Source organism: Carassius gibelio, chromosome B7 (assembly GCF_023724105.1).
Source record: "Carassius gibelio isolate Cgi1373 ecotype wild population from Czech Republic chromosome B7, carGib1.2-hapl.c, whole genome shotgun sequence".
Lineage (NCBI taxonomy): Eukaryota > Metazoa > Chordata > Actinopteri > Cypriniformes > Cyprinidae > Carassius > Carassius gibelio.
This window is the reverse complement of record NC_068402.1, coordinates 10,263,015-10,276,600: the sequence shown is the minus strand read 5'-3', so window position 1 is coordinate 10,276,600 and position 13,586 is coordinate 10,263,015. Positions and strand designations below refer to the sequence as shown.

At 37.8% G+C, this 13,586-nt stretch overlaps 1 protein-coding gene across 1 annotated transcript in view; it reads right to left on the bottom strand.

The window, feature by feature from the left end:
* Positions 1 to 7,637, bottom strand: part of htr2cl1 (5-hydroxytryptamine (serotonin) receptor 2C, G protein-coupled-like 1) — a 95,684-nt gene extending 88,047 nt beyond the window's left edge. Inside the window, exon 1 of the mRNA XM_052561671.1 lies at positions 7,492 to 7,637. The gene's annotated coding sequence lies outside the window, so the exon portion shown is untranslated. The remainder of the gene's footprint in view (positions 1 to 7,491) is intronic.
* Positions 7,638 to 13,586: the final 5,949 nt, after the last annotated feature.

The following is a 13,586-nucleotide window of genomic DNA, read 5'->3' as shown; positions in this document are numbered from 1 at the left end:
ATTGCATTCAAGTCATACATTTTATTTATCCATGCGTTCCCTGGGAATCGAAGCCATGACCTTGCTGTTGCAAGCACTATAGCTACTATTTGAGCTGCAAGAATGCTATTTTATAATGAACACGGTCGGATGAAAACGAGACTTTAGGAGACGCTGTTTTGACTTGGGTCAAAATTGTAGATAAATACAAAGCAACCTACAATATTAGCAATGCAATGACAAACACTCAAAACACCCCGCCAACCATTCTGAACGTCCTTGCATTGTGGGAGCCATTTTTGCAATGTAAGCCCCACTCACATTGTCTTTAAAAGGTTTGAATGCACTTTCTAATGAGTTCTGGAGCTCGTCTGAGAAACACTGTCAGTTCAGAGCCCTTTTTTGGAGGAATTTGTTTTCGGAAACTTTTACAAAGGCTCTGGACGCCATAAATGTCTGCAGCCACGCACAATAAAAGTAATGACTCTACCTGGCCCTGCTCCATGCTTCACAACGTTATGGGTATTAAGCATTTTCTGCTTCGTAAATTAAATATACTTGCATTTTTACGACTACCGGGACACTCTACAGGTGCAGCTGTAGCACAGAGGCTTCACTGTGTGCGTGATATGACGTTTGTCTGTCGTGACAATGCACTGTGAGGGGAAGGAAAAGAACTCAGAATGTTTTAGAGAACAGTAAGCAATAAGCATGCTGAAAAAGGCCGTATTAAACCAGCCTAAACTGGTCTTAGCTGGTCTCCCCTCTGGACTCAAACTTTTTATTAAAGAACTGTGATGGATTGCTACTGATGTGCTATATGATGACATATATGTGCACACAAATATAAATGTATTCATTTACATTATACCTTTTGTATGCTTTAAAATCTTCAGCTAATTTCAAATATCTAACAATTCCTACCAGAATCTGTCTGTTTATTGATGAGATGCGTTATCTCCTTATCATATCAATTCAGCACTGCCACGCAAATCAGTCAGATGTGTGTGTGTGTGTGTGTGTGTGTGTGTGTGTGTGTGTGTCACTGTGAGTACCGTGGCATGCTGCATTTATGTTCCAGCTCAGATGCATTCCAGGTGCCAGTCGGCGATTTATACACATTTTGCATACGCAGGGTCCAAAGCCACATGCGAAGCTCTGTGTGTTTTTCCACAGCCAGAACTTCAGTCCTCACAGTCAGAGACAGACAGAATGCATATGAGGAACTGCCGTTGACACCAGCTGAAGTATTTCCAGTAAGTATTATGGAAACAGAATGGCCAGATTTAAAATTAGAACATGATGAAAATAGAACATTAGAACTAAGAAAAAAATACATAGTCGAGGCTATTGTTTAGTTTAACGTGTCATGTACATTTTGAAATTAAACAAAAGAGACATCAAGCAAAAAAGGACATCTGTAGCACTTCTAAACGTACTGCTGAGCTACAAAGACTACCAATTATCCACTCAAAGTTCACAAATACAAAATGGCCATGTGTCAGTAATCTAGTCATACTCTTCTTATAATAAACAACTGCTACGAGTTTGTCAGTTACAAGAACAAAATGTGCAAACAACTACTCCTTTTTACTCATGTGATTTAACTAGTTAGTTTTAATACAGCAGATTCCTAGAATTCAAACTCATTTGCAATGCAGTAAACAATAGTGTTTCTGTAGCAAAACTCTTTAGAGCCCCTTTCACACTGCCATTCCGGCAAATACAGGGGTAAAGTGTTCCTGTAATTGTTCCCTGGTCGCTAGAATTGGCACTTTCACACTGCCAGTGATGACCCGGTATATGTGCGTGCTTTCACACACAAGGCTTGAAGATCCCGTAACGACACGTGACATCAGCGCGTGACCTGTAATGTATGAGTCGACAACGCTTGGCACGTTATACTTTAACTGAAGCAAGCAAACGATCTCGGCGTCAGCGCGGAAAGTGAGGAACTAACTGATCTCTGCTTCATTACAGTTTGCACATATGTTTTCGTCGCGAATGTTGATCTTCCTTCAAAACAGCCGGTAAAAGAGTCGTGCGATAACGCGGGTCATCACTTCGATACTGAATTAGATCTGGCTTTTGTTCACACAGCGCTCGTTCCGGATCGATTACCGCAATGTTACTAGGTCCCCGACCCGGGTTCAATTCAGTAATCAATTCCGGGACGTGGTTGCTTTCACACAGAAGGCGACCAGGCAATGTTACGGGAATATTGCGGGTCCGACGTGCAGTGTGAAAGGGGCTTAGCAGTGCTAAACTATTTAATCTATAGCTCAGGGGTCTTCAGATTTTCTCAGATCCCTTGGTTGTATTTGGTTGTAGTGAATTTAAAGCTGTAGTTTACCCAAAAATGTAAATAAAATAGTTAAATCTGAGTGCAGTAACACTGCAGAACAAAGTGCTATTTAATTTAGGACTTTCATATAGCCTGCTGACATTTGAAATGTGTTTCACTGTTCTTTGTAATAGATGTTATCGTGCGTATAGATGCAGTGTGTGGGGATATACAGTTCAGGACTGGTATAAACTTGCAAATACACAAGGCCACAACGAAAATGGTTTATGTTCCTGTTTACTGTATATTCTAAAGGATTGCTAGAAGCTGGAAAAACAGGTTCTGCAACAAAACAATACCATGTTGTTGTGTCTTAGAGGGAAAGGGTCACCTCTTCTGCATGGATTGTGCTTGCCTCGCTACTTTGCCTGAATTAATTTCTTTATATTTTCAACAACTTCAACCTGAAATTCTACTGTACTAAAAATAAATCCCATCATGTTGTCTGAGTCTATTCCACATACACATTGTCATTACTCGTTTGAGTGCATCTCATTCTGTACACACAGTTTGCTTATTTAGTGTGACCATTGCATGATCTATTGTCTGAAAAATTCAGGTCATGACAACCTAATTTTCTTTATCTATATTATTAAACTCTCACAAACTAGAACTGAAGTGAGCAATAGTGGCAGTGATGCCACTCTAATCGTGGACACTGACAGCATGTCTCGCTTCTCCAGGTGCAGTGTAAGCAAATCGCAGAATCAGAGGGACACATCTCTGCTTATTTGCATATTTTCATACCAGTCTGTCTTTTTATAAAGTACTTGCTACCAACCTCCCTAGAGTCTAGAGAAAACCCACTCATATATATTTCATAGGAGAGTTAAAATGCGTTAGAATAGGGGTTTCATGTCAGAGATGGCCAGATATTTAATGATTAAAAAAATTGTATTTGGAAAAATGTCTCAGGCTCTTTGATCCATACAAAGGAAGTAAATGGTAACTAAAAAAAGTTTTATCAACATTCTTCAAAATATCTTTGTTTGTGTTCTGCAGAATAAAAAAAGTCATACTGGTCTGGAATGACATAAAGGGAGTAAATGGTGATATAATTAAGCGAAAACCAAAGCACTATATTAAAACATGATCCAGCAAATATTTGCTTTGTTTTAAATTGACAGCATAACTTTTTTTCTACTGACTATTAGCATCAGGTCAGATAAATCTGAAGAGAAACATTTTCAAATGAATACAACTGTATTATTATGTTACCTCTCTCAGTAAATATTGCAGGAAATCAGTTTTGCAGATAATACAGTTTACATATTGTAATACATTTTACCCCCATTTCTTAGAGATAAAATACTAGAGCTGCCAATAGAATAAATAATATACTTGTTTTTAAAAAGCAGAATGAAACTATAATATACAATTTGATGCATGACTTAAACAATTATTTTACGCTAAACATATACAAAAATAAATAAAAAAATCACATAAACTTTGGTAACCCTAAAAATTGATGTAGTATTTGTTTCCTAACACCCCATGCATGCATCCTGAGATACATAATTTTGAAGAGAAAAAAAAAACACCAAAACATTTCTAGTATTCACCTTGCTATAGTATTTTGTCACTTTCAAAGCAACCTTCTAGTTCAATTTATTCTTTTGCTAATAAACTGACTGCTGTATAAGCTATAGTATATCAGGCCAATACTGTATTCTGCTATGCTTGCTGAAGTTTGATCTGAACTGCTGACACCACTTGCACAGTTAAAGGGTGTAACAACTGCAAACAGGCTGCTGGAATGGGTCTCCATAGACATGTCACTTCAAAAGAACACCTCACCTGCCAAGTCATTTGAAAGGAAAGAGAGAGGTGCACTGACAGTGCCAAAAACATTATACACTCATGAATACTGAGCAACTGAAGAGAAACTGGCACTAGATTTTTCTCACAGTGATCAGTCAAATGTCTGCCAACTCATGAAGTGTAATCCTAAACCCAAACTTAACATCTACCAAACTCTCCTGAGAAGTTGTTAACTTTCTCAGTTTTAGATATATTAAAGATATAGTAAAGCCTATAAATATTAGCAGAACCTATGCCTCTCCACTCAAACCTTTAGAAATACACTATGGTTTAAATATTTGAGGTCAGTTAGAATTTTTATTGGTTTTAAATGATGTTTCTTAGGCTCTCAGATTTTTTTAATGAAAAATACAGCAAAATCCTCCAGAAAATATCTAATATGCAGATTTGGTTCTCAAGAATTAATTCTTGTTCTGACATTTGAAAAAAGTTCTGCTGCTTACTATTTTGGTAAAAACGTTTTTCAAGATTCTTTGATATAAGTGACCCTGGACCACAAATCTTAAGTCGCCAAGGTATATTTGTAGCAATAGCCAAAAGTACATTGTGTGGGTCAAAATCATCATCATTAGGACATCAAGTAAAGATCATGTTCCATGAAGTTATTTTGTAAATTTCCTACTGTAAATATGTCAAAACTACAATTTTTATTAGTAATATGCATTGCTCTGTAAATATGTCAAAACAAAAAAAAATTATTAGTAATATGCATTGCTAAGAACTTCATTTGAACAACTTTAAAGGTGATTTTCACCCTCAGATTCCAGATTTTCAAATAGTTGTATCTTGGCCAAATATTGTCCTATCCTAACAAACTCAATGGAAAGCTTATTTATCCAGCTTTCAGATGATGTATTAATCTCAATTTAAAAAAAAAAGACCCTTATGACTGGTTTTGTGGTCCAAAACCAGTCACAAAACACACACACACACACATACATATATATATAAACTGCATTAATAAAATAAAAAAGAAGAGCAGAAATACGTCTTTACTGTTACTTTTGATGAATGGAATGTGTCCTTGCTAAATAATATGCATTATTTATATAAAAACAATCCCACTGACCCCAAAAATTGAAACAGTAAATGTTATGTTTAGTCACAAGTGTGGGTAATGTGACCTCTCAGAAAATCTAAATGCCCCCTGTGATTCATCCCAACACAGATGCCGCCCAGGGAAGAAAAGTGGCATACGGACTATCTCTTGTATTTCCACACCTAAAAAGAGACAGACTTGGGGGGAGGGGGCAGAGAAACTCCCCATGCTGTGGCACTGAACCTGGGATGTCTTTAGTCCCCAGGGTGGAACACTGTGACATGTGGGTTGTTTCAGCAGCTTGTCTCCGGGGCTGTGATCCAGGGACATGGGCACGAGAGTACACCAAGACAAGATCAGATGAGATGAGGGGATGCGAAAGACTGACAGAGAGGAAAAGTGAGAAAAGGGCAGACAGGCAGAAAGGGAATTTTCCCCTGTGAATGCACACAATGGTTTCCCTGCACTGTGCACATGTATTTATCCATGTGTGTTTGATGCCTGTTTGGACAGCTTTCGTTTTGCATAAAGCAATTAAAGAACACAAAATGATTAAGAGGAGGATCTTCTAAAACGCATGGTTTTTGTCAAACTAACAAATGAATTTAAACTGGAGCAGGTCAGGTCACCGGCTTAAGATTATTGACGTTCTTTATTCCACTATCTTTGTGTGCTGGTTGTTAGTAAAAACACGCATCCCACAGGTGCCAACAAATGCAACAAAAACCAACTAAAGTAAAAAAAAAAATGCAACCACGATCCCAACCTGAATACTACAAACTGTGTTTCATTCATGCTGGTGAGCCATTCCCACTGGGAACAATCAGATCTGACAGAACACCGACTAAACACGGTTGAGGGCCACACCGACAAAGCCCTAATGCCTTCACCAGGAAGCCAATTCATATTTATGAGAGCAACCCCACAGAGAATCAGAACATTAATCACAAAAACAAAGCACAGAACACATGCCAGCACAGTCTCACATCATGAATTTCTCTCCAGGGTTTTACACACAGATCAGTTGTCCACTTCAATACATAACCTAATGAGATCAGAAAGAAAATTATAAAAGCTGATTCTATGTTAAGTCACACCGCCAATTGTGCCACAATTATGCTAGATCCAGCACAAATACAAACACTCGTTTCTATTATACAACATACTGTTTAGCTCTCTATCGTTCCCAAAAGGCAGACTTAATGCAATCTTTGAACGACGCCTCTAAATGTGGCACAATTACGCATGCAACTCTGATGTCGGATGATGTCAGTCGTATTGCGTCATTTCATCTTATTATAGCGTCCACTTTTCGAACCTGTTCGCGTCCTCACTGTTTCTCTCAGACGCGCGCATCTCCAAGTCCCCTTTACGCATTCCTCAAGAAGCGGGAAGCAAGCTGAAAGAAATCTGGACACATCGCGTCGCAAAATGTCACCAAACGAAGCCAGCAGTCATAAATTCACAGCTAGACTCAGAGTGGTCCCACTTATTAAACTGACATAATCAATTAATCATCCATTTCAATTAGCTCGAAGCAAGCTACACGTCTGCAACAACAAAGAAAGTGCCCCGTGCTCATAAATCTGTCTCTGCATATCACTGCATCTGTCATATAAAACTGGATTTCTTACAGCAAAGACGCCGCGTCTAAATGCCACTGGAAGTGGATTCATTTGACACTCTTTGACATTATTGACAGTGAATTGCCAATAATTGGGGAAGGATTTGCGTTTACGATTCTATTTCATGCAAATGTTTGACTTAATGTGTTAATCAAATTATTAATAAGATGTGTAATGGATCTGGAGCGATGCGCAAAAGAAAAAGCTACATTTCTGTTACACATCACAGCGCATTTCAGTACAATCTGTGAGAGTCACATTCAACTAATAGCAAAATCACCATCGGTGCTGTCATTATAATAAGATTTCATAACATTTACAACGCGTTGTCTTCGCGCGCAGGATCATTGGCAAACAAAGATAAGCCAAATAGTGTAATTACTTGCAATGGCTTAAATCTACATTTTTAAACGTATAGGAACTCATTCACTTTTCCAGCTCATACTCGTTTTCATAGATAAGTGACTGTAATCACTTAAATCAGACTTTTGTATACTTTTTACAGATGAGTCACGCAGAAACGCTTAGAGAAAATACAGTTGTTAAAAAAATACTTCACAATGAGAAGAAAGAGATATATCCGTTTAAAACTAAACAGATAAATAGACATAGCTACAAGTGTTTCTTTTCAGCCGTAAAAAGAAAAAGAAAAAAAGAATATATGTTATTTATCATTAACTCACCATCGTCTTTCTCCTCTGACCTGCCGGCATTCTCGCGTTTTCGCTCTCCTGTTTAGTCTGCCTTCACTTTCATTGATGACGAATTCCTCAAGAACGCAAGCCTGTGGCAGGACGAGGATCGTGCTCATTCACACTGAAGCGCGGGTGGAGGGGAGACTTAGGTCTCTGCGGAGGGAGGGAGAGAGAGAGAGAGAGAGAGAGAGAGAGAGAGAGAGAGAGAGAAAGAGAGAGACACACACAGAGAGAGAGAATGCCTGCAACCAGCCGCTTACCAACAGCGCGCGAGGACCCACCGGCTGTCTGCTAATGCAGCTGCGCTCTGGCGCGTGGCCACGGGGAGCAAGGGTGGTGGCCAGCCAGCGTTTATCTGTAACGCATTTCTCAAGACTCGACGCTCCGGTTTAATTACTTTGAATGTGCAATAAGTGGACTACTGAGCACTTTTCTCACCATGCAGAAAATTGAAAGACACAGAGATCGTTTCATAATAATCGTTTTACGAAACGACTCTGGATGAGGTGGATATGCAGTGCCAAAAGTAAGTTAATATATCAGAAGTTTGATTGCCCAGTTTCGTAAATGTGACTACTTCATTATATTAGGTGTATTTAAGTACTATATTAGAAATAAATAAATAAATCAATGTATAACAACAATTTAACGTGTATAACATTGTAATAAACAAGTTGGGCTATATGAGATGCTAGACTCTATTAATTATGTCCTTCATCACAAAACCCCACAAAAATCTGTGATTAATGCTGTCAGCACCCTTAATTATCTTTGATTATGTGATCTCTCATCAATTTGCCAAAACCAGATGGCTGCAATGTTATATAACTTATCAACAGTAACAGTCTTTAACATTCAAAAACTTTAACAGTGCTTACATTCACTATCATTCTTCCCTCTAGTCAGTGGCAGACTCACTCATAAGTGGCACAGGCTGGCGCTGTTCTGTACACTACTATACAGCTGCTCACAGATGCACACTTCATTTCTTCATGTCTCATCAGAAAGCTCTCCGGTCCAGTGGAATCATAACATAAAATGCAATCAGCCACCTTAACATCTACTGGTAAACAGATGGTAGTTGTTTATTAAAGCAAAACTGTCAATCAAGAAAGATTTAAAACTGCATCCTCTGCTGTAATATATATATATATATTTTTTTACAAAAGTTTAAGTGATAGTTCACCCCTCCCCTCCCCCCAAAAAATCCATCAATTACTCACCCTCATGTTGTTCCAAACCTTTATGTCTTTCTTTATTCTGAACACAGCAGAAGATATTCTGAAGAATGTTGGTAATCAAATACATAGTTGGTTGTATCCAGTGTTAATTTTGACACGAAATTTTAATTTAGTTTTAGTCTTAGTCTTTTGACTATAATTCTTTTTAGTTTTAGTCAAGTTTTAGTCATCTGATTTGTTTTAATTTTAGTCTTATTTTAGTCGACTAAAATTGCTTGGTATTTTAGTCGACTAAAATTGCTTGGTATTTTAGTCGACTAAAATAAGACTAAAATCAATAACAGATTTACTAGACATTTTTTTACAGCTGGTATAGGAAACAAACTTAACCAAAATATATAAAACACAAATTCAACTTTATTTCAACACAACTGTGTCTTTATTTCGATTCAAAAGCTTTTATGCAGCAACAAACACTGTCATGATAATGTAAACAATAACTAGCTGCCAATTGACCATCAATAAAAGAAAAATAAGGTTAGGTCCAGGACCTTAAAGCTTACAGCTGAGCTGAACAATAAGTGCATACATTTAAAGTAAATATTTAATAAGTTGGCAGCTAGGTGGATAAAAAAAAAAGTAACAAGATTTTATAAGGTATTCATTTGTCTAGCAATATTGTATGTTTTAAATACTACAATATTGCTAGATTTGTATGTTTAATGATAGGATGTGAACATTCATGTTTCACATGACTAATATAGAAATATTTGTGATATTGTCAACAAGTAGAACATTATAAAATATACTAAACATTAGTATTAATCAAATGTATTTATCATGATATTATGTATTAGTATTGTGCTCTCATCTAACTTGAAGAAGGGGCTATTTTACAGTACTTTTCAGTTCGTAATATTTAATGCTACAACATGCACTGCAGTATTCCACTTTTGCTTAGCTCAATAAACAAAAGAACATCGTTGTGAAATTACATTTGAGAAAATGTCCGGGTGGCTCGTCTGTAAATGTCTTTTCAAATTGGTTGTGTTCTTGCCACGAATGAGCGCTCCGCGTGCTTTACACTTTGTTTTGTTTTGTTCGTCGTCAAACGTGAAGTGAGCTGTGGACATTTTGTCGCTCTTTTAGACATCACCTCTTCGAATGCCGTCTTCCCGGGAGCTCATTTAAAAACTGAAGACCTTCGCTTCACGTCTCAATAAGTCAGGCTCTGATTGGTTCTCTTCTCTAATGCAGTCTCGCCTGTTATGTTTTGCTGGGTCTTTGTTCATTCCTCACATCTCTCCCGTCTGCTGATTTGATTTTCGTCACAGTCTATTTTCGTCTCGTCCTTTATTCGTTGACGATAATGTCAATCAATTTAGTCGTAGTTTTAGTCTCCATCAGTGCCTTCTATTTTAGTTCTCGTTTCGTTTTCGTCCGCAAAAATATATTCGTGACGAAAATAATGACGAAAATATTTAGTCAACGAAATTAACACTGGTTGTATCCATTGACTTTCAAAATATTGGGTAAAATAATATGGAATTCAATGGCTCCTAGCAACTGTCTGGTTAACAGAAGAAAGAAATGCCATTTGGTTGAACTATTTTCCTCAATTTTCCTCCCAAATTCCCATGACTAATTTATGGACCTTTTATTATTCACAATAATAACGTTCATTACAGAAATACAAAATTTGTGGGTGCTAAATTGTCATAAAAAGTGCAAGACTATCAACAAAAATTCTTGTGACTTAAACGCAGTCAGGCCTCTTGTCTGCTCTCTTATGGGGTATGATTAAAACACCTTTTCAAAGACCCAATTATGAAGGACTGCATGGTGCTGTGTGGAGCAGAATACGATTAGATGAGATGTGCAGTTGCACATTTTGGCACCAGCCCAGTGCTGAGTGCTATGTGTTAAATTATACAGACCCAGCACGACTCCTTCAAATGGCTTCGTTGTGCCTCTGACATATCATTTGTGACAACAGCGGGGACCTGAGCTTAACCCTAAAGCCGGGATAGGACAGATCGACTGAATGCACAGAGGCCAAATGGAGCTCCACAAGGGCTGGAGGGCAAGAAGGGCAAGAAGAACAGGGCAATAAAATAGCTGGTTTATGATATGAATGAAAATTATGGATTTGAAAGGTCATTCAGATCCAACTCAAATGTCTCAAGTATAATCGTAAAAGCCAACACTCATTACTGGGTCTGCCAGGGTTAGAGATTACTGAAATAGGACCAGGGGAAATAGTTTAGGGGGGAGAAACTCTACCTTAGAAGAGCATAAAAGCTCAACTCCTACCTTTAGAAGTTCTGCCCTCCATCAGTGCCTCCTATGTGCTTTAGCGTCTGTCTAAGTGGCCTTCATGTGAGTTGATGGGCCCAGATCTCTAGAGGAAAGAAATTCTCTTGTCTCTCACCCAGGCCAGCTGTAAGTCTAATGGGCCTCACAAGAACGTCCCCCACCACACACACACACACACACACACACACACACACACAAAAAGCATAATCAAAATAGCTGAAAGGTAATCTGGCTGCACCTCTTCAACTTTGCCAGCAGACAGGATCATTAGACTACTCAACAATGATGAGGGATATTGGAGGCACATTTCCCCCACTTTCAGGTAAAGTACGTTTGGATAATGTCAAATGATGACTTCTGCCTTTCCACACTCCCACATATGTCCCGCCGATCCTCTGCTGCATGCACACCTATCATTAAGGGCTTTGTTGAAGGAAAAAATAGAAGAGAAACAAGGAAAGTGATCATAACCTTTTTTTCCCTGGGTTCCCAATCTTCCTGTCATATATGTGGCACTAAATAGAGCTTTTCTAAGCCCGCATTCTTTAAAAAAAAAAAACCTGTTAAGCCCTGTGGGGGGAACAAAAATTCACACAATATGGCACCGCATTATTCACCCTGAGGAAATGTAAAGATGCCTAGGATTGTAGAAGATGAGGAATAATGGCTTGTAATAAACGTGGAGGTCAGAAAAGCCACTGAAAAGCTATGTATGCTGTGACTGGCCTGAGGCTTTTTTCTAAAGCTCCCCCAAAGCAGTGCCAAAATAATGGAAATCCAAAGTGGGAATTTTCAAAAATGCCTTCATGTAATTTCACAACTTATAACCGTACATTTCATTAAGGCCTAGTTGACCCAAAAACGAAAATTACCCCATGAATTAGTCACCTTCAAGGTGTATAAGTGTGTATGACTTTCTTCTGTCAGACAAAATCAATTGGAGTTATATAAAAAATTATTGTCTTTGATCTTCCAAGATTTTTAATGTCAGTCAGTTGGTGTTACAGTTCATCATCCAAAAGAAGTTAAAGTTTAAATCCATTTATAATAAAAAGTGCCTCACATGGCTCTGTTGGGTGAACAAAGGCCTCCTGTAGTGAACTGATGCATTTTTGTAAGAATAATATCCATATTTAAAACGTAACAATCACTTCAATCTAGCTTGCGACAACAGTTGTACACGGAAGCAGCTCCGGGAGGATGACGTATGATGTTGGCTTTGTGCATGCGCCGCTCTGAAGTGACGAACACGAAAGTGCAGCGAAGAGATTAAAACAAAACAACGGTCACTTATTAGAAGTACAAAGCGAGGATTTGTAAAGAAGAATGTTGGAGGGTTTCGATATAAGCCAAGAGGAGACTGGTTTTCCATTGCTAAAATAAGGAATCTTTGCTTCCTTTGTTCCTGTAAACAAACGTTGGTTTTCACGAGACTCACCGGCGCAAGTGCATTGCTGACCTCCAAATGCCATTCCCCCGGGACTGCTTCTGTGTATAACTGTTGGCACAAGCTACATTAAAGTGATTATTATGTTTTGAATATGGATATTTTTCTTACAAAAACGCATCAATTCATTACAGGAGGCCTTTGTTCATTCAATTAATGGGCATATTTTCATTTTTGGGTGAACTAACCCTTTAAGTTGTATAATGTTAATATACCGAAGTACCAAATTCTTTGTACCATAATATGTACTAATTACCACCAAAGTCATACAGATGGTACAACTGGAAACCACATGATGAATGATGAGTTTATAGAAAGTGGTCTGTCCAAGACTAAACTCCATTAGTTTAACACACAACATTAAAATGATGCAATAAACATGGACCAAACATACACATATACACAATCATGTGTCATGTGGAGACTTCCATTTTCACCATAATTTTATGATAATTCAGTTTTTATTTGGCACAAAAACCACAAAATTGACAGGAAAAATCATATATAATTCAATGTAATGTTAAGTTGCCATAATGGGTAAAGCAAATTACAGTTAACCAACAAACAGTTTTTTTTTTTTTTTTGCTTTTCTGTAAAAACTGTACTGTAAAAGTATTCTTTACAGTGTTCAAAATATTGTCTTTGTGTTCCACAGAAGAAAGTCATACAGATTTGAAATGACATGAGGGAGAGTAAAGGATGACATATTTTTCATTTTTAGGTGAACTATACCTTAAAGCACAAGAAAACTGTCTCATGTCTAAGAATCTGACAAATAGTTTTTGTAAAAGAAGAAAACAGAAGCTATCCTAGAATAGAGATGACAATTGAGCTCCATTTTCTGCCATTATCCTTATTTTTGCATCTTCTTAGCATAACAAATCATGCCATTACAATTAGATGTGCACCTCATAAAGACACACAAGCATGTCTTCTGAGAACATGGCATGTATATTCTTCATTCACTTAGTTAATCAGCATTTTTTTTCCAAGACTCTGTGCAAAGTCAGTGCCCTGCAATTCTTTATTAATGGTGTTTTATTTTCAGTACAAAACCCATGGACTTGTTTCATGCTCAGCCATGAGAGCAGAGCACTCAAGCATTGAGGATTGCATTTGGACTCTGAATCAGACCAGGG